Source organism: Notamacropus eugenii, chromosome 6, assembly GCF_028372415.1.
Source record: "Notamacropus eugenii isolate mMacEug1 chromosome 6, mMacEug1.pri_v2, whole genome shotgun sequence".
In the NCBI taxonomy this organism is placed as follows: Eukaryota; Metazoa; Chordata; class Mammalia; order Diprotodontia; family Macropodidae; genus Notamacropus; species Notamacropus eugenii.
The window spans coordinates 303,084,825-303,104,576 of record NC_092877.1 but is presented as its reverse complement, the minus strand read 5'-3'; the positions used below and the strand labels follow the sequence as shown (position 1 = coordinate 303,104,576).

The following is a 19,752-nucleotide window of genomic DNA, read 5'->3' as shown; positions in this document are numbered from 1 at the left end:
ACAAATAGCGTTGTAAAATGAGATCTTGGATTACAGCTGTTGACCATTAAATAAGCTGGATGCCCAAAGGAGTTGCTACTTTTCAACAAAGACATCTGTCAATGGTTCCCCTCTTCCTGCAAGGCTTTTTTTAATAATAGATCCAGTTCAGAACATTATCAGCAAAGTAAAATCTGTGTTTATGTTTTGTGTTTTGTTTTGGGGTTTGTTTTTTTCGTCTGTGCCTTAAGACCTGCTCTTGCTTTGACAGCTCTGGATGAAATAAGAAAAAATGTTGGGGGAAGGATATGGTGATAGTGCAAGTAGAAGGAGAAAAAATGTAGGAAAAGAAAATAAGAAGAGTGAGGAAACAAGATGATGGTGGGTGAACTGTTAAAACTGAGGAGGAGAGAAAATAAAGGAAAGAGGTAATTGTTAACTGGTATACAAAAACCCATAACCTGGCAAGGAACTCTTTTCATCATGGGGCTCCAGCATTCAGCTCACAAAGACCAGATTCAGTACTGGGAGTGGCTGATTCCAAAGAGAAGGGTCAGGCATATTCTCACATACTCTGGTGTATTATGCCCCCAACCCACAGCAGAACTGGGGAGGGGGGAACAGGAAACCTATTTTTAAAATGGATTACTATGAATAAGAATGACTCGTGTCTAGACTATATCCAAAAGGGATAAAGAGGGTCCTCTCTAGTAAGGTCCTTAGTGTACAAAATAATTCAGGTACAGGGTAGTTGTTTCCTCTGTCTCACAGGAAATGTTTAAAATGCAAAAGGGTCAACGTTCTTTGAAAAAAAAAATCCTTAAAATATGATGCAGTAACCCATCATACATTAAATTCTCCCTAAGAGGTTGACACTTAAAACACTAAAGCATGAAACACTTGGTGGGGCTGCTGAACACGTATTTCAGTCTCACTTCAGATCTGTACTGTCCTAGCAATTCACGTAAGGTCCAGATTTTCTGGGTTGAGATTTCTTAGTCCTTTAATTTGTGGTATCATCCTGGTGGTATCATCTTCAAGAACTTGTGGACATCACCTCCTTCTGAAGAACCAGAACTTGGACTCAGGAGCTCCTTTCTTCTGAAAGTCATAATGTCACCAATGTTAGGAATAGTTATCTCAAGATTACTGTGTGCTCCCCAGGGCTCAGCTAAAGAAACAAAGCAGAACAACTCTTGAGACCCAATCTCAGGTTCATCTAAATAAACACATGGATTTATTACCATGTGTGAAAAGCCACAATTGCTACCATGGGAATAGGATTGGAAAATCAGGCTATTAACTCAGGTATATGATAGGAACTAGAAAAAATTTCAAACCATAATTCAGGTAAGAGTTTAGACTGAGAGAGTTGGGGGAGAACAGGAGAAAAGGAGATCCAAAGATCAGGTTAAACCATGGAAGGACTTCTACTAGTTAGGTTTTGCATCACAAAAAGAGTTTAAGATTCAGAAGGTCCTTCCACCTACATATGCAGCTATAGAGAACTCAAGAAAGAAAGGTGCCATATTGTATCTGATAACCAGCAGAGGGCAGCTCTATGGAGAGCCCATCTAAGAGTAGCCTGATGATATCACCAGAGAATGGTAGGAGAGCATTGGAGGTGTCAGCTCTCCCAGTCACACATGCTTGCTGGCCATAGTGTGCGTCCACATGTGTTAAACCCAAGTCTTCTTGACTTCTAGTCTAGCTCTCTCTTCTACTCTTCTTCATTACCTTGCTTTCTTAAAAAGTATTTGCTGTAATTTATGTTGTTATTTTAATGGAGAAAGCTTAAAGGACTAGACACAGGCTACTCTGTTCTACCTTAGCAGCTACCTAGATTGCAGATAGAGTGCCTAGAAAGAATTAATCCCCTCTTCTAATACTACTCTTGCAAACACATCTAAAGGCATCATTTTTAAACTGTTTTTCAGATATGAAATAGTGATTAGATAGATAGTAACTGTTGAGATATTGTTGTAGCCAGAATTTTATTTAGGATTTTTGCATCAATATTCATTAGCGAAATTGATCTATAATTTTCTTTTTCTGTATTTGCTCTTCCTGGTTTAGGTATCAGCACCATTTTTGTTTCATAAAAGGAATTAAGTAGGACTCATTCTTTGCCAATTATTCCAAATAATTTGTTTAATATTGGAATTGGTTGATCTTTAAATGTTTGGTAGGATTCATTTATAAGTCCGTCTGATCCTGATGCTTTGTTCTTAGAAAGCTCATTTATAACCTATTCCATTTCTTTTTCTAAAATAGGTTTATTTAGATATTCTGTCCTTTTCTATTAATCTGGACAGCTTATGTTTTTGTAAGAATTCTTCCATTTCACTTCAATTGTTAAATTTGTTGGCATATAATTGGGCAAAATTACTCCTAACACTTGCTTTAATTTCATCTTCATTAGTGGTGTATTCACCCTTTTCATTTTTAATACTAGTGATTTGGTTTTCTTCTGTTTTTTTAAATATATTAACCAATGGTTTATCTATTTTATTGGGTTTTTTCATAAAACCAACTCCTAATTTCATTTATTAACTCTGGTTTTCATTGATCCTAAAATATTTTCAAAATCATATGATGCTAATAGAACAATGATTACTTTGTGGGGAGATATGAAATATTTTAATGTTTTATAAAAGCCTCATAAAAAGGTTTGCGGTTTAGTGCCCAGATTGCTGGACTGTAAGTCAGGAAGACGTGAGTTCAAATTCCCACCTCTAACATTTGCTAACTGTATGACTTTACCTCTTAGAATTTCAGTTTTATCATTAGTAAAATGGTGATAATACCTATAATAATAATAATAATAAAGTGCTTTACAAACATTAAAGTGATCTATGTAAATGCCTGCTATTGCTATTATGAATCATTGATCTCATGGATATAATTCAGAAACACTCAGAAGATGTAAAATGTCACTGCTAGTAATAAAGTAACTTCTACTTGTTGGAATAAATGAATGCATTTTATCAAATATATAACCAGATCAAATGAGATAGCATAGGAAAAATGTTCTGCGAACCTTAAAAGCACTGTATAAATGTTAACTGCTAGGTTAGGAGCTCCACTCAATGACCACTCCAAGGCTTCATTGTGGAACTGCTACTGCATTTTGAAAGGTGATGCCAGCAGATCACAAGTTCTAACAGGTCTTAACAAACTGGCCCGATGACAAACTGTGTATCTGACATACAAAGACTAGCCATTAGGACAAGCACTGGTCATACAAGTCCTCACCAGGACTAAATGCTGAGATGCCTTTAGCCAGAAGGCTGACCACCAGCTAAGGATTGTTTTTAGCCACAGTAATTCAGAAATACATTAAGTTATAAAAAGCTTAGTGGAGGAAGTACCCATACCGGTGATATCACTGAAAAGAAGTAATACATTTAGAAGTCAACTCAGTTTTTATGCTTTTAATTCTTGTATTTAAATTAATCTCCGCAGCAAATCCCGAAACCTAATCTATTGAAAGTCTTTTCTTTTGCTTCTCTCTTCTTTGTAGAAGTAGATATAAGTGATCCTATAGAATTTGGCTAATTTCATTCCATTAATCCACAAACCTGGTAATATCCACTCTCACACACACAAAGAAATGTTCGACTTCTTCATACATTTAAGACTAAGTGGTAAAAATAAGATCTCCCTAATCCTTAGATAGATGGTACTATGTTAATGTCAAATAGAATCATTTTGTAATTCTTAGTAAGATTTTTGTTCCACAAAATGTGACATCTTTATTCTAAGAAGTTTCAACGGCTTTAAAAATATTAAGTCATTCACTATGATAACAGCCAAAACGGGGGCAGGTTTCTTTCCAGCTTATTATGAAATTAGCATGCTTAATAAGCTTCTGTACCTTCCATGAAACTCCTGGACTCCATGCTTTTTCATTGGCTTTCCCCCATGCCTGAATAACTCTCTTTCCTCTGCTTTTCCTGGATTCCCTGACTTCCTTCATATATCAGTTCAAATCCCACCTTTTAAAAGAGGCCTCTCCTGTCTCCCCACCCCCTACAGCTCATGTCTTCCATCTTCACCTCCCATTTATCTTGTATGTATCTTCTATGTACAAAGTTATTTGTACGCAGTCTCACCAATTAGAATGTGAGCTCATTCAAGTCCACAAGCATTTATTAAGTGCCTACTATCTGCAAGGCATTGTGTTAAGCACTGGAGACACACACACAAAAAGGTAAAAACAGTTCTTGCCCTCAAGGTGTTTATAATCTAATAAAGGAGACTGTGTGTGAATGAGATATGTACATGATAAACCGGAGAGAATCTCAGAGGAAAACTAATGAAGGCAGGAACTGTGTTTTGGCTTTTCCTTGTATCTTCCGGCTTAGCTCAGGATCTGGTCCATAGTAAACACTTAATAAATGCTTACCAACTGTTACTGATCATAGAAACATAAGATCAAAAAGCTAGGAAAACTCTTAGAAGTTTATTAGAACTTAGATGTTCTAAAGACTTCTGAGAAGAACATAGAACTTAGAAGAAAATCAAACTTCAACACCTCCATTTTCTTTATTTTATTAAATAGATGCTTTATTTATAGTCTTTAAAAGATCACTGGCCCCTCCCCCCATGCTTGAACCTTCTTTTATAACAAATATAGTTAAGCAAAACGATTGAACACATGGTCATATATGATAACTTATGTCTGACATTTCATCTGTAGCAGCTTCTCTCTGATGAAAGGTTTTACTATTCATTTGAAGTCAAGATTGATTAGAATTATTATACATCATAATGCTGTTTTCCTTTATATTAATAATATTAGTAGTAATATTTAATTAATGATTAATCATTACTTATATGTAAGTAATGTTATTAATCTGTGGTCATTGTGTTCATTGTTCTCTTGGCTCTTCTTTATTTCTACATCAATTCATATAAATCTTCCTGATTTTCTCTAAATTCTTCACATTTGTCATTTTTGAGTGCAATAATATTCCATTGTATTCATATACTACAATTGGTTCTACCATTTCCCCAATTGATAGGAACCTGTTTTGCCCCAAGTTTTTGTTATCATGTACATACATAAATGCTGTTATAAATCTTTTTTAATATATATGGAAACTTTTTCTTTGTGTTTGACCTCTATAGGGTATAGGCCCAATAGTAATATTGCTGGGTCAAAGCGTATGTACCATAGAGTGTTTCTTATAGTCTGGTTTCAAATAATTTAGTGTGCTTACCAGAATGGTTGAATTTTTCAATGCCTCTACCAATAGTCTACTAGTGAGCCAATCTCCCCTAGTCCCCAGTGTTTATCATTTTCACCTTTGTCAATCTCCTGAGTATGGAGTGAAACCTCAAAGTTAATTTAATTTTATTTCTCTTATTGTTGGTCATTTGGAGTCTTCTTTTACATGGTTGTTGATAGTTTACATTTTTTTTTTTTTCAAAAATTGCCTGTTCACAATTTTTGGAAGAAGAAATTAAAGATATCTATAATCATATGAAAAAATGCTCTAAATCACTATTGATTAGAGAGATGCAAATCAAAACAACTCTGAGGTACCACATCACACCTTTAAGATTGGCAAACATGACAGAACAAGAAAATGATAAATGCTGGAGAGGATGTGGGAGAGTTGGAACACTAATTCATTGTTGGTGGAGCTGTGAGCGCATCCAACCATTTTGGAGAGCAATTTGAAACTATGCCCAAAGGGCTACAAAAATGTGCATACCCTTTGACCCAGCAATATCGCTACTAGGACTGTATCCCCAAGAGATCATAAAAATGGGAAAGGGTCCCACATGTACAAAAATATTTATAGCAGCACTCTTTGTAGTTGCCAAAAACTGGAAGTCAAGGGGATGTCCATAAATTGGGAAATGGCTGAATAAATTATGGTATATGAATGTACTGGAGTACTATTGTGCCATAAGAAATGAGGAACAAGAAGACTTCAGAGAGGCCTGGAAGGACTTATATGACCTGATGCTGAGTGAAAGGAGCAGAACCAGGAGAACTTTGTGCACATCAATGACCACAGTGTGCGAGAGTTTTTTCTGGTAGACTTGGAATTGCGTAATAATGCAAGAACTTCTTAAAAAAAAAAAAAATCCCAATGGTGGTTCTCTAAGGCAAAATGCCTTCCACACTCAGCGAAAGAAATATGGAAGTCATTCGCAGAATGTAGCAGATCATGTTTGTGTATGTGTATGTTTTTGTGTATCATGTTTTGATTTGTTATATGATTTCTTCCATTTATTTTAGTCCGACTACATAGCATGACTATAGTGAAAATGTACTCAATAGGAAAGTATATGTAGAATCTATACAGAACTGTATGCAGTCGTGGGGAGGGAGGGGGGTAGTCGGGGGCAGGTGTGGGGGGGATAAAATCTCAATTGTATGGCAGTGATTGTTAAACATTAAAAAATAAAATTAAAAAAATTGCCTGTTCATCTCCTTTGACCTCTTATCTTTTGAAAAGAAGTAGTCATTATGAATAGTTAGGTCATACCAATGCAATTAAAAATTATAATATTACCAAAATTAATTTTAAAGTGTTGTATCAAACTACCAAAAGTTTTTCATAGAATTTTACAAAAGTAATAAAATTCCCTTGGAGCACCAAAAAGTCAAACTCTTGTGAAGGAAAATGAAGTCAGGGGAAAAAGTGACAGAAAACAGTAAGAATGAAGAGGGCCTAGAGGAACTTAGAACCTAAGGGATGTTTGAAAAAGGAAGGAAAGTTATTGAATATTTTGCTTTAAAAATAAATAGTTTTGATAGAATTTGAATTTTAGAATAGTCACAGGGCCTATTCTTAGACTCTTTGGTCCAAATATATTGAAAGGGAATATAATATTTAGTCAAGGAAGCTTATAGATTCACAAAAACTTGGCTTTATTCTTTTTACCCTGAAAGCTAAGTACCCCTATCTGCATACTTTTTGCCTGAAGTCATGGACCCACCATTCTACAGGAGGCCCTGCCACTTTCAGACTCCATGCACAGTGCTCGTATCATCTTTGCAGAGGTCACAAACTATGGTCCCAGGAAGGGAGGAATAAGCATCCCAAGACTCTCAGAATATACCTGTGAGCAAGCACATATCCATATCCATCCAGTTCTTCAGCCTTCTCAAACAAATGAGGTCATTTCTCCATTTGGCCTGTGGCCCTGCAACCTGTCAAACTGGTCCTGAGGGTGAGGTATAGTCTCACACACAAAGGCAAAGCCAGGGACAAGTTTTAACCTTTCTCTCCCAATAAGAATTCTGTCATTTTCTTCTTCCAAATTTGTCTTCAGTGTTGTTATAGGAGGAAGTTTCCTACTCTACTTATTCAGTCTCCTCATCCATTTCCAGCTGCAAGTTCCCCTGGACTAATTCACTGCTCAGTTTCTCAGCAGTTTCTTTGGAAAGGTGAGTTCTGCCAAAAGGCAGGTGTAATGACTTATTACTACTCATGATTATGTATATTAGTACCTCCTCAGACATCCAATTTCTCAGTGTTGCTCTATCTGTGGTCCTTTCTTATTCTCTTGCTAAACCATCCCTGGCCCAGACTCTTCCTTGAGGCCCCATCTGACTCAAGGCTGTTATCAGCTGGATCAGCTGGAGTCAAGGACTCTATTGTCTACAAGCCACAGACTTATTACTCTGTGTCAGAAACATACAAATCAAATCCAAATCTTGATTATTGAGGAGGGAGGAATCATTTACTTTTAAAACACCTAAATTAAGGGCAGGATTTTTTGCTGTAGTATTGCCCTAGTTTTACTAAGGTCCCTCCTAATCTTTAATATCCTCATCTATAAAACAGAATGTTGGAAGTGATGATTTTTGAAGTAGACTGGAGAATTAAGAGAGGAACAGAAATTATAGATGGAAATTCAAGGACAAAAGACTTCTATGTCCTTTCCTCTATTTCAGAGGCATTAAATATCTTAACTCTATGCATCTCTCTCTCTCTCTCTCTCTCTCTCTCTCTCTCTCTCTCTCTCTCTCTCTCTCTCTCTCTCTCTCTCTCTCTCTCTCTCTCGTCTGTGTGTGTGTCTCTCTCTGTCTCTCTCTCCTCAGTCTCTCTGTATGTCTCTGTCTCTGTCTCAGTCTGTCTCTGTCTCTCATTTTGTCCTAACAGTTCTGAGCTTCCACACCAGCCCCTGTGGATCAAACCTCTTGTTTCTCTAGAATAAGAAATGCTATCTTATCACTCCTCTATTTGAATTTAAATAAAATACACACTTAGGTTAGCATTTGTAATGACCCACAGGGTTTTCCAGTAGGTAAATGAGATCTTAATTGAAAGCAACAGATAAAAGAATTCACTAACTTGCACACTTGGCTAGTTAGAAAGGAAAGAAATAGCTTTTTCTACGAAGTATGAGGGGTCCTCATCCATTCCATCCTCTGTACCAACTTTCCTTCTCTCCCAGATGTGAATCCTTAGCACTGATACTCCCACAAGATTTGAATTCCATTATACTGATAGGCTCTCATGCTCACCATACCAGTCCCTCCTTTCTGTTTGTCTGCCTCTTGGATTCTCCTATCCATAACTCCTCTTTCCAAAGGAAGGGAAGGCAATCTTGCATGTCAAGATGAATCCATCCGAAGGTCAGCCCTTCCCCCAAGCCTTTCCTCTCTAAGGAAGTTTTGCCTTTCTCCCCAGAGGCAGAAAATATTTTAGTCTCTTGCAAAATCAATAGTGGCATATTTGAATTCTGAAAATATGGCAGGACAAGTAGAAAAGTAACCATCATCACTTAAAAACCAATGATGACTATCCCAGGTGATCATCTCAGGGTGCCATTCACAGCAAATACACACCCACAGTACCTGTAAGGGATACAGCAGAATGCAAAGCAGTACCTGACAGGCTGCTTCAGTGACTACTGGTCAAAATTACGTAGAGGAATTGATTCACGGACATATCCTGACTATATAGGTATACATAGAACACAAAAAGCACCAGTGCAAAACAATGCACACTAGTGCTGCCATATCAGTAGATCTATAAAATAGCAGAACATGCTAAATTAAGCATTAGAATATATGCAAATAAGCAGCAACTCAATGCATAATGGACAAATGAAGCTACAGTGCTTACCTACCACTAACACAGGATCAAATACACCTAAATAGCAGCAAAATTCAAGGCATGCGGTAACTAACATGTGTGTCACTCAACAAATGGAATTGCATACGGGGATCCTGTTAAATAAACATGAGGATTTGTCAAGGTACATGTATAACCACTTCCTGTAACCTCATGAGGTTAACCTGGACATAAGATGGATAGATATGGCTCCCTTGTGACCTGCTGGTCTACCTGCCAGGACGTTAGGTAGCACAGTGGTGGGTTTGAGGCCATTAAGACCTGAGTTCAAATCCAGCCTCAGAAACTTACTACTTAAGTAACTTGTCACTTAACCCTCTTTTCCTCAGTTTCCTCATTTATAAAATGAGCTAGAGAAGGAAATGGCAAACTAATCCAGTATCTTTGCCAAGAAAACCCCAAAAAAGGATTTTGACAAAGAGTCAGACATGACCACCAAACAACAAATTCATAGGGTTGTTGTGAAGATCAAATGAGATATCTGTTAAGTGTTTAGCAGAGTGCCTGACACTTAGTAGGTAATTAATAAAGGCTAATTCCCTTCTCTTTGCCTCTGTATCTGAACAGGTGATGGCATGTGCTCATCACAGTGGCATAATCTACCTCAAAGGCAGGCTTCATATTGAATTAGAATTTCAGAATTTGAAGGAATTTTATCTAGACTGATTGAAAAGTCTATTTTTAGAAACCTGCAAAGAAAAAGAAAAGGTCTTGTTCCTCTCATTCCTTCCAGCACCAATACCCCCCCCAATAAAAATCAAGTCAAGTAAGCAAGCATTTATTAATCACCTACTGTCTGCCAGGTGCTTCAGATATAAAGAAAGAGAAGAACCAAAAAACATCTCCTGCTCTTAAGAAAGTTTGTAAAATGCTGGTTTAATTTTTTTTTAAGAAATAGGATAGGGCACTCAGTAGAAATAGATCTGTAATAGAATGGCTGAATTAGAATTCTTTTTTAAAAAAATATATAATTTATTTATTTTTCAGTTCTCAACATTCACTTCCATAAGAATTTGAATTCAAAATTTTCTCCCCATCTCTCCCCACCCCCCACCCCAGAACAGCATGCACCCCATCCACCCCTTCCTCCAGTCTGTCCTCCCTTCCATTACTCCCCCACTTCTTCCATCCCTTTCCCCTGTAGAGCAAAATAGATTTTTATATTTCATTGCCTGTACATCTTATTTTCCACTTGCATGCTAAAACAATTTTTAACATTCATTATTAAAGCTTTGAGTTCTTTCTTCTCTCCCTTCCTCCCTCCCCACCCACCCTCATTGAGAAAACCAGCAATTCAATATAGGTCATACATGTGTAGTCATGCAAAATACTTCCATAATAGTTATGTTGCAAAAGACTAACCATGTTTCCCTCTGTCCTGTCCTGCCCTTCTTTATTCCATTCTCTCCCTTGACCTGTCCTCCCACAATAGTGTTTGCTTCTGATTATCCCCTTCCCCAATTTGCTGTCCTTTCTATTCTTATCTTCCCTCTCCTATCCCCTTCCCCCTGCCTTCCTACAGGGCAAAATAGATTTCCATATCCAATTGAGTGTGTGTTATTTTCTCCTTAAACCAAATCTCATGAGAGTAAGACTCACTTATTTCCTTTCATCTCCCCCCTCTTCCCCTCCATTGTAAAAGCTCTTTCTTGCCTCTTTTATGTGAGATGATTTTCTACATTCTACCTCTCCCTTTCTCTTACTCCTAGTTGTTGTTTGTGTTTGTCCTTTGTTCTCGAAGAGGACCATGACATCAAGATGATGACATGACTTGTAGTTGACTTTGATTTGAAGGCTGTGCAAGGTCACCAGCCTCACTTTCTTCTCCTGAGCCATCTGGGTCCAGTAAATTTTATTTTTTTAGGTATTCTCCCTTCATATTCAGCTCACCCTGTGTTCTCTCTCTCTTTCTATATATGTGTGTGTGTGTCTGTGTGTGTATACATACATACATACACCCATGTATATATACATATCTATACATATATAATATATCCATAATACATATCCATACACACCTACATATATATTCCCTCTAACTACCCTAATACTGAAAAAGTGAAAAACTCTCATGAGTTACAAATATCTTCTTTCCATGCAGGAATGTAAACAGTTCAACTTTAATGAGTTCCTTAAGGCTTCTCTTTCCTATTAACCTTTTCACGTTTCTCTTGATTCCTGTATTTGATCAAATTTTCTATTCAGCTCTGCTCTTTTCAACAAGAATGCTTGGAAGTCCTCCATTTCATTGAAATTCCATTTCTTTCCCTGAAGTATTATACTTACCTTTGCTGGGTAGGTGATTCTTGGTTTTAAGTCTATCTCTTTTGATTTCTGGAATATCATATTCCAAGCCCTTCAATCTCTTCATGTAGAAACTGCTAAATCCTGTGTTATCCTGCTTATATTTCCACATTATTGTTTCTTTTTGACTGCTTGTAATATTTTCTCATTGACCTGAGAACTCTGGAATTTGACTACAATATTCCTAGGAGTTTTCCTTTTGGAATCTCTTTTAGGAGGTGATTAGTAGATTCTTTCCACTTCTATTTTACCCTCTGGTTCTAGAATATCAGGGCAGTTTTCCTTGATAATTTCTTGAAAGGTGATGTCTAGGTTCTTTTTTTGATCATGGTTTTCAGGTAGACCAATAATTTTTAAATTATCTCTCCTGAATCTATTATCCAGATAAGTTGTCTTTCCAATGAGATATTTCACCAGAATTAGAATTCTGCATGTTCACCTAATAGAACAGCTACAAGAACCAGGCAACCTCAAGCAAATAGTATTAAAATGAGATCATGGACCTGGATAGATTGTACCTGAACAGGTGTTTCACCTGTAAAATTTAGTGTGTAAGTTTCTATAGGTCACTAACCCTCTGAGCCCTTAGTGAATAATTTACACTGGTTAAAATGCAATAAGAGAGATGTGGTTGAGGAAGGTGGAGACCCACCTACACAGAATGCAAGGAAGCATAGATCAGAGAATTAGTTAATTGTGTGTGTGTGTGTGTTACCAAATGCCTCTTGGGAAAATGTCCAGAGCTTGCAACCTGATTCAGGAACATCTCTCTGCCACGTATATTCCAAATAGGGGAACTTGTCAAAGAAGGAGCAGCTAGAGACACCTCATTATACTAGATATAATGCTACAAGAGAACTGATTACAAAGCTTTTGAGGAGAAGGAAAGAATGATAGGTATTGTCTGAAGAACTTTTGGGGTGCCTTTGTGCTGAATGAATCATATTTCCCAGTCATTGTGGTAGCAATACATATTTAGAGATTAAGAAAAATGACAGTTCTAAACATTTCTTCTCATAAAACTTTCATCATCTTGGGATACTTGGACATTTAAAAAAAAATTTAACCCATAATAGACCTTGTAATTGCTATGCTAGCTACTTTGGAGGGTGGTTTCAGAGTCAAAAGATGAAAAAATTAACTATTTCCTTGTAACAAATTGTCAGACAGCCTGTTGAACTTAGGTACCTGAGAAACCGGTTTATAATTCAAGCTTAGTGCCTTTCTCAATTCCGAGTCTTGTGCTTTGCCTTGTTAGAGAAAATGTTACAGACTGAAACTGCTAGAAATTGCTCTAATATTTGAATTCATTTTTTTAAAAAACATTATTGGACAAGATGACTTCTTTTTACTGAGTTCTTTCCAAAAGTCAGTTCAACCAGGATATAAAATGTTTGTATTTCATTTCTACCAAGATGCGCTGTATGGTTTGTGTAGGTGACAAGATCTCTCTAGGCAGTTTCTTGAGACCAGTGACCAGAAGAACACTTAGCATTTGGGCTGCCCCAAGCCCTGAGGCCATTGGGAACAAGTCAATTACATGACCGACCATTCATCCCTCTCTTGAGTATCCACCACCATAAACTATTCACATTTGAAGGTTCAAAGTCATAGTTCTTTCTTGGACATGGACTATAATATTTGAAGTGAAAAGAGAAGAAAAGTGAAAATTAAAATGATTTATTCTGAGAACCTGGACTATTATTGCTACATAACCTTTTCTCTTTGCCAACTATTTGCATAGTGGTGGGCCAAGAGAACTCAGAATTTTCATTCCAACCCCTGATCAGAAGGAAGATAAACGGAAGCAAGGAGGGATGAGAATAAAACATGGAACTATAAAACAATTGGTTTAACCATAGGGAAGAGAGTCTTTAAATATCAGACTTTTACAAATTCAACTTTTTACAAAATAGACCAGGATTTTTTTCATTTGGGAAAGGAGAGAAAGGGAGGAAAAAGCAAGATTAGTCAGTGTGTCCAAATATTTTCTTTCCTTGATATCCAGCCAATAAACTTAAACATTAAAAAACAATTTAATTGGTAAGAGGAAATTCTTTTGAGTATAATTCTGCTCTCTTTCCAACTATTTTGGGCACCGCTGCATGTTTATAACCTTTTCTTGCAGATGTTATATTTTATGAAAAGTGAGTCACCAGGGTGGTACTAGTATCTTCTGTACAGAGCGCAGTCCCCTAAGGGGATCGATTGCACAAGCCTGCTTCTCGAAAAACCTGAAATATCTGCGGGAAGTATTCCTGGAAAAGCAAATGTGTGAGAGGCAGCATGGTATAGTGAGTGGATGCTGCAGCCGGCTCAGTGGAGAGACCCCGACCCGCGGGAGGTCTGGATCTCAGGCACGCAGTGATGAGGTGGGAGACAAAGATGCTACAAGCTCCGTTTATTATTAGTAACTACAAGCCTTATATGCTGTGCAGCTCCATACTCAGGGCAAGCTTGTCCTGTGATTACTTTCACCAGCCCTCTTACATTAACAAACGCCGGTCCCAATGACTGCCTCAGGATGTTTGTCAAATACTAAGATGTTTACCTAAGACCCGAAAGCCTTGGGGCTATGAGATCCTGGAGGGCTGAACCAATAACCTTTGCTCTATTAGCACAACAGAGTGGGCTTATCAGGCCATCAAGAACTCATGGAACTGTTGTGGTCCTCCACCGCTCCCTGCAAGTGGATAGAGAGCTGACCCAGGAGTCAGGAAGGACCTGACTTCAAGTCCCATCCCAGATACTGCTGGCTGTGGCTTACCCCTGAGTAAGTCATTTAAACTCTTCAGTATTCCCACTAGCCCTCCACAAGTACAGTTGGCAATATGCATTAGTAAGAGGAGTTTCCTTATCTAGAGTTCCCTTTTAGAGATGAAATCACATGGAGGGCCAGGGTGAGGAGCTGGGAGGATAGAGAGGGACAGAAGACATAAGCAAGCCTTGTCTTGCTTGTGTGACTGAAGAAGGGGAGGAAGGCTGCCTTATCTATTTTTATCTAGGTAGAGGACAGTCATGAACACTGCGTCTGCTTGGTGAGGTCTGGTTTTAGGTTTGCAGAATGTTTTTCACTGGTAGATCTACTTTCTAGAGGTTTTGGTTTCAATGTACGAAAATCAGCTAACAAATAATTCTCAAACGCATACTCCTTCTGTGACCTTGGGTAGTTCTCTGGGAATCAGTTTCCTCACCTGTAAAATAAAGGGGCTAAACTAGATGATCTGTAACAAGTCTTTGTGTTCTAAATGCTCTGATTCTGTGAGCCTATTACATGTGAACTTGTAATTAGGTATGGGGGGTTGCGTGTGCATGTGTGTGTCTGTGTGTGTGTTCAGAGTATGAGGAAAGAAGAAATCAGCTAATAAAAGACCTAGAAGAAGTTGTTCCTTTTTCCGAAACTTGCTTGACATATGGTTGAGTAAGACCAAAGACAGAAATGAAGACTTATAGCTAAAAGGGAATGCAGAGGTCATCTCATACAACCTCTTCATTTAATAGCTAACATGAAACACCATAGGGGCTGGAGCACTATGCCCTTTATTCACTAAGAAGCCCCTCTCCTCTGAACCCATGCATGCAGCCTGGACTGAGTTCAGTCCTGGAGAAGCCTGACTGCTCATAAGAATGTTAGACATGTTTTCTTACCCTCTGGCTAATTACATACCTCATTTCAGAGGTCTAAGGAAAATCACTTAAAACTTAGATTGGAACTCGTGTTTAGGGTCTCCCCCCAAAAAATAATAGAAAAATAGTCAAGATGTGATACCTGATTTCAGGTATGGGACAGCTATTTATTTTCTACACATAAAAGAAATGCTAAACATAAAACAGAAGTGAACATTGTCAGAAAGACTTTAAAAAGGATTCAGTAAATTATAACCACAATTCTACTCTCCAAGTAACTAGATGAGAATGTAAATCAATTTGCAGGATTGCTATATTTTTATCCTTCACCTCAGTTCTTTGTGTCCTCTCAAAATCCGTGTCTATTGGCCATTTAGACCAGGGTTTGAGTTCTACCTCTTATTGGTGATCTTTTTCTCTAATTAAAACACTACCAGGATATTTCCCCTGATTGGACCAAAACCTCTAGACTTATTGACTGTACAAGCTCACCACCAAGTCTATATACACTTCCATTTCAGAGTTGCAATCCAGTCACCTATACTTAGGAAAGACACCCAAAGCTAAAAAAAGAACTATGGCTCTGAGATCTAGTCCCAGGCTCACATAGGCAGGACATGTACTTTAGTAGCCATGTGCTCATGGCCATGTATTAACCAGGATGGAGGACAAAACCAAGCTACTCATCTTCACAGGAAGAAGTCTCTTGCTTTGCTCAAAAGAAGGAAGGAGCAAAAGACAGCCAAGGGATGATTGCTTCCTTTTAAAGGCCTCCTGCATCATTGGCCCCTTCCTGCTCTGTGGCCAGTATGGAGACTGCTTTGTCATCCTCAACATGCTCCTTAAGGCCTAGTCACACATGACTGGGCAAAAGTATTGTATTCCCCAGAATAATCAAGCTCCAAGCCAGAGTATGTGGCTGACCACAGTCAGGTGGGGAAGTTCCATGAATGCTCCATGCAGACCCCATGTGCATACAGATAAGGAAACTAAGTGCCCAAATGGGAAAGGGATTTATCCACGATCACAAAGTTAGTTAATACCAAAGCTGAAACCAGAGCCTGGTTCTGCCAACACCCAAGTCACTGCTCTTTCCGCTACACTACTCTGGCCAGTCTAAGGACAGTCTCACAAGGTCTCAGATCAAATGTCTCTTTTAGGTAGAAAGAAATGGAAACTATCTGCTTGGTTAAGATGAGTGCAAAACGGATCGAGTAGGTTTCTGGTTTCCACCTTTACCAATAGAACCTTGCATAGATATAGAATAAGCTGAACATTTGGGGATCCTGAAAACTCTTGAAAGTAACTCACGGATCTCCCATCACCTCTTTGTAAGGAGCTAACCTGCCTCTCTTTTTTTTTTAAAAAAGGAGGTTACTGAGAACATGAAGCACCTGGGTAATGTGGTGGATACAGTGCTGTGCCTAGAGTCAGGAAGAGCTGAGTTCAAATCCAGCCTCAGACACTTACTAGCTGTGCAGTAAGTGCGCTTCAGTTTCCTCATCTGTAAAATGAACTGGAGAAGGAGATGGCAAACCACTCCTTTATTTTTGCCAAGAAAATCCCAAATGGGGTCACAAAAAGTCAGACATGACTGAAATGACTAGACAATCGCAACAGCAACAGCAAAATACTGAGAGCATGGAACGGTCGTTCAGTCAATGAACATTTAGTAAGTACTGCTCTGTGCTGGATACAAAGCAAGGTAAAAGCTAGTTCTTGCCCTCAGAGAGAGGTCACAATCTACTGGGGGAAGACAACACGCAGATAATTATGTATAAACAAACTATGTACGAGATAACTTAGAAATAGGTTATAGGTCCAATTCTTCCTCCCCGGCAGCCTCTGTATGTACCCGTTTATAAAAATGTTTTCCAATGCTTGATAAGGATTCCTGTATTGACCTTCCGTAAATAATCCAGGCTAGCCTAATACTCTGTCTCTCTCAGATCAGTGACACTATATCAGTAGATTCCATCCAAAGGTATGGATGTATTTCTGGTTGGTGTCCTCCTGCTCTATAGAACACAAAACTCATACAAATGAACCACTATCTGGCAACTTAACACAATGAAAATCTTTCAGTTTACCAAACTACTGACCCCCAGAAACAACAGGGAAAAGAAGATAGAGGACATAGAGGATATTGTAGTGGTATTACTAGGATTACCCATCAGATCATATTTGTTCATCAGGCTAATTAAATTAAGGCCAGTGCTCCGTTTCACTGATGCATTGGAGTAGACTGAATCAATCCCAAGTGGATGGTCCTACTTTTGGATAATAGAAATGCTTTATGACAAGTGGGTCAATCTCAAAATGTTAGAAGGTAGTATAGGAATATTTCTATAAAAAAATAGGCTAGTCTTTGAATTTCAAATAAAGGCAAAACAGACACAAGGCAGGAAGGTAAATAGGCAGACATTTTAATGAGGTGTTTTACAAATGGGCTATAGGAGAATCAGGCAATGCTGTTGACATTGGTAGCAGTCCTGGCACAGTACAAGATATGACCTTGAAAATATCAGTAATAACCTTAGGAGGAGAATAGATTGTGATCTAGCCATTGGACTTGTGAGATCACTGTGGTTCTAAGTTATCCATGTTTGGAAGAATGTATAGGCAACACAATGTAGCAGAAAGCATATAGGGGATAAAGACAAGAGTTACCTCAAGGGTGTTAAAAGAGAAGATGTATGAAACACACTCTGTAAACCTTAAAGTGTTATATGAATGTCAACCATTATATGACAGGAAAAAAATAAAGATGCTCTGGAACCACTGTGGCTAAGGGATGATTAGGCCACAGAGAAGAGGCCGAAAATGCAGTGTTCTAACCCTGTTGGGAAGCTCCTTCTCTTAAGTATACCAGGAGAAGCAGGATACTAAGGAAAAGTATTACTTTCTCAACTCATATTTGTACTAAGAAACACTGACCTTAAAATTTTAAGAAGAGTCTTCCTGAGATAATTGCTGTAAAATTCCAGTGCCAAAAAAACTGATGTTATTCACAGGAATATTATATCTGAGTTTCAAAGATCAAGGAGAAAATATTACAAGTAACTAGGAAAAAACAATTTAAATATTGTGGAGCTACAGTCAGGATAACACAAGATTTAGCAGCTTTTACATTAAACAACTAGAGGGAATGGAAAATAATATTCTAAAGAGAAAAAGAGCAGGGTTTGCAACCAAAAATAACCTACCAAGCAAAGCTGAGTATAATTCTTCAAGGAAAAAAAAAGTAAATTTAATGAACTGAAGGACTTTCAGGTATTCTTGAGGGAAAGACCAGAACTGAATAGAAAATTTGACTTACAAGAATCAGGAGAAACATAAGAAGATGAACATGAGTAACTAAATAATTTATTAATAATTTAATAAGTTTAATTAATAATTTAATAAGTTTAGACTATATGTCATAGAGGAAAATAATATTTGTAACTCTTAAGATTTGAAAGAGTATACACAACTAGTAATTATAACTTTGAATGTGAATAGGATGAACTTAACCATAAAACGGAAACAGATAACAGAATGGATCAAAAACCCAAATCTGACAATATGATGTTTGTAAGAAATATATTTAAAAATGAAAGATATGCATATAGTAAAAATAAAGGGCTAGAGCAGAATTGACTATGCTTCAGTTGATGTAAAAAACAAAAGGAGGGGAGCAATCATGATCTCAGACAAAGTTAAAGCTAAAAAATTTACTTAAAAGAGATAAAGAGGGAAACTACATTGTGTTAAAAGGTACCATAGATAATGAAATCACATCAATATTAAATAAATATGTGCCAAATGCTGTATGTAACACTCAAAATTTTTAAGGAAAAGGTAAATTAATTACAGGTGGATTTAAATCACAAAACTATAATACTGTGGAATATCAAGCTTCCTCTTTCAGAACTAGATAAATCTAACCAAAAGAAAAAAAAGAAAGGACTCAAGAAGATGAACGAAATCTTGAAAAAGCTAGATATGGTAGACATCTGGAAAGAAGGGGATGGAATTAGGAAGGAATGTGGTACCGTGGATAGAATGCTGGGCTTGGAGTTAGGGAGACTTTTCTTCCTGAGTTCAAATCTGTCCTCAGACACTTACTTAGCTGTGTGACCCTAACCCTGTTTGTCTCAGTTTCCTTATCTGAGCTGGAGAAGGAAATGCCAAGCTACTCCAGTATTTTTGCCTAGAAAACCGCAAATGGAATTACAAAGAGTCGGATACAACTGGAAAATGATTCAATAAAAATAAGAAAGGATATGTCTTTTTTCTCTGCAGTATGTGGTACCTTTACAAAAACTGACCATAAGTTGGGTCATAAAAGCTTTATAATGAAATCTGGAAAAGCAGAAATATTAAGTGTAACCTCAGATCACAGTGCAACAAAATTACATTTAATAAAGGACCATGGAAACACGGATTAAAAGGTGACTGGAAACTAATAACCTAATCTTAAAAAATGAGTGGGTTAAAGAATAGGTCATAGAAACAACAAATAATTTTATTAAAGAGAATTATAATGAGACAACATATCAGTAATAAAAATGAGAAGGGTGAATATACCACTAATGAAGATGAAATTAAAGAAATTATTACGTTATTTTGACCAATTATATGCCAATAATTTTAACAATTTAAATGAAATAGAAGAATAATTACAAAAATATAAACTATCCAGATTAACAGAAAAGGACACAGAATATCTAAATAAACCTCTTTTAGAAAAAGA

General features: G+C 37.4%; 1 protein-coding gene across 3 annotated transcripts in view; it reads left to right on the top strand.

Annotated features, from left to right (window-relative positions):
* The window catches only part of CMKLR2 (chemerin chemokine-like receptor 2), a 56,299-nt gene that overhangs the window by 20,448 nt on the left and 16,099 nt on the right, over nt 1-19,752 (top strand). The window contains exon 2 of one of the 3 annotated variants that reach the window (XM_072617366.1): nt 7,334-7,390. The exons of 1 other annotated variant lie outside the window; for it this stretch is intronic. The gene's annotated coding sequence lies outside the window, so the exon portion shown is untranslated. Of the gene's footprint in view, nt 1-7,275; nt 7,391-19,752 lie in introns of all 3 variants that reach the window. One more of the 3 variants, XM_072617365.1, reaches the window with a different exon arrangement.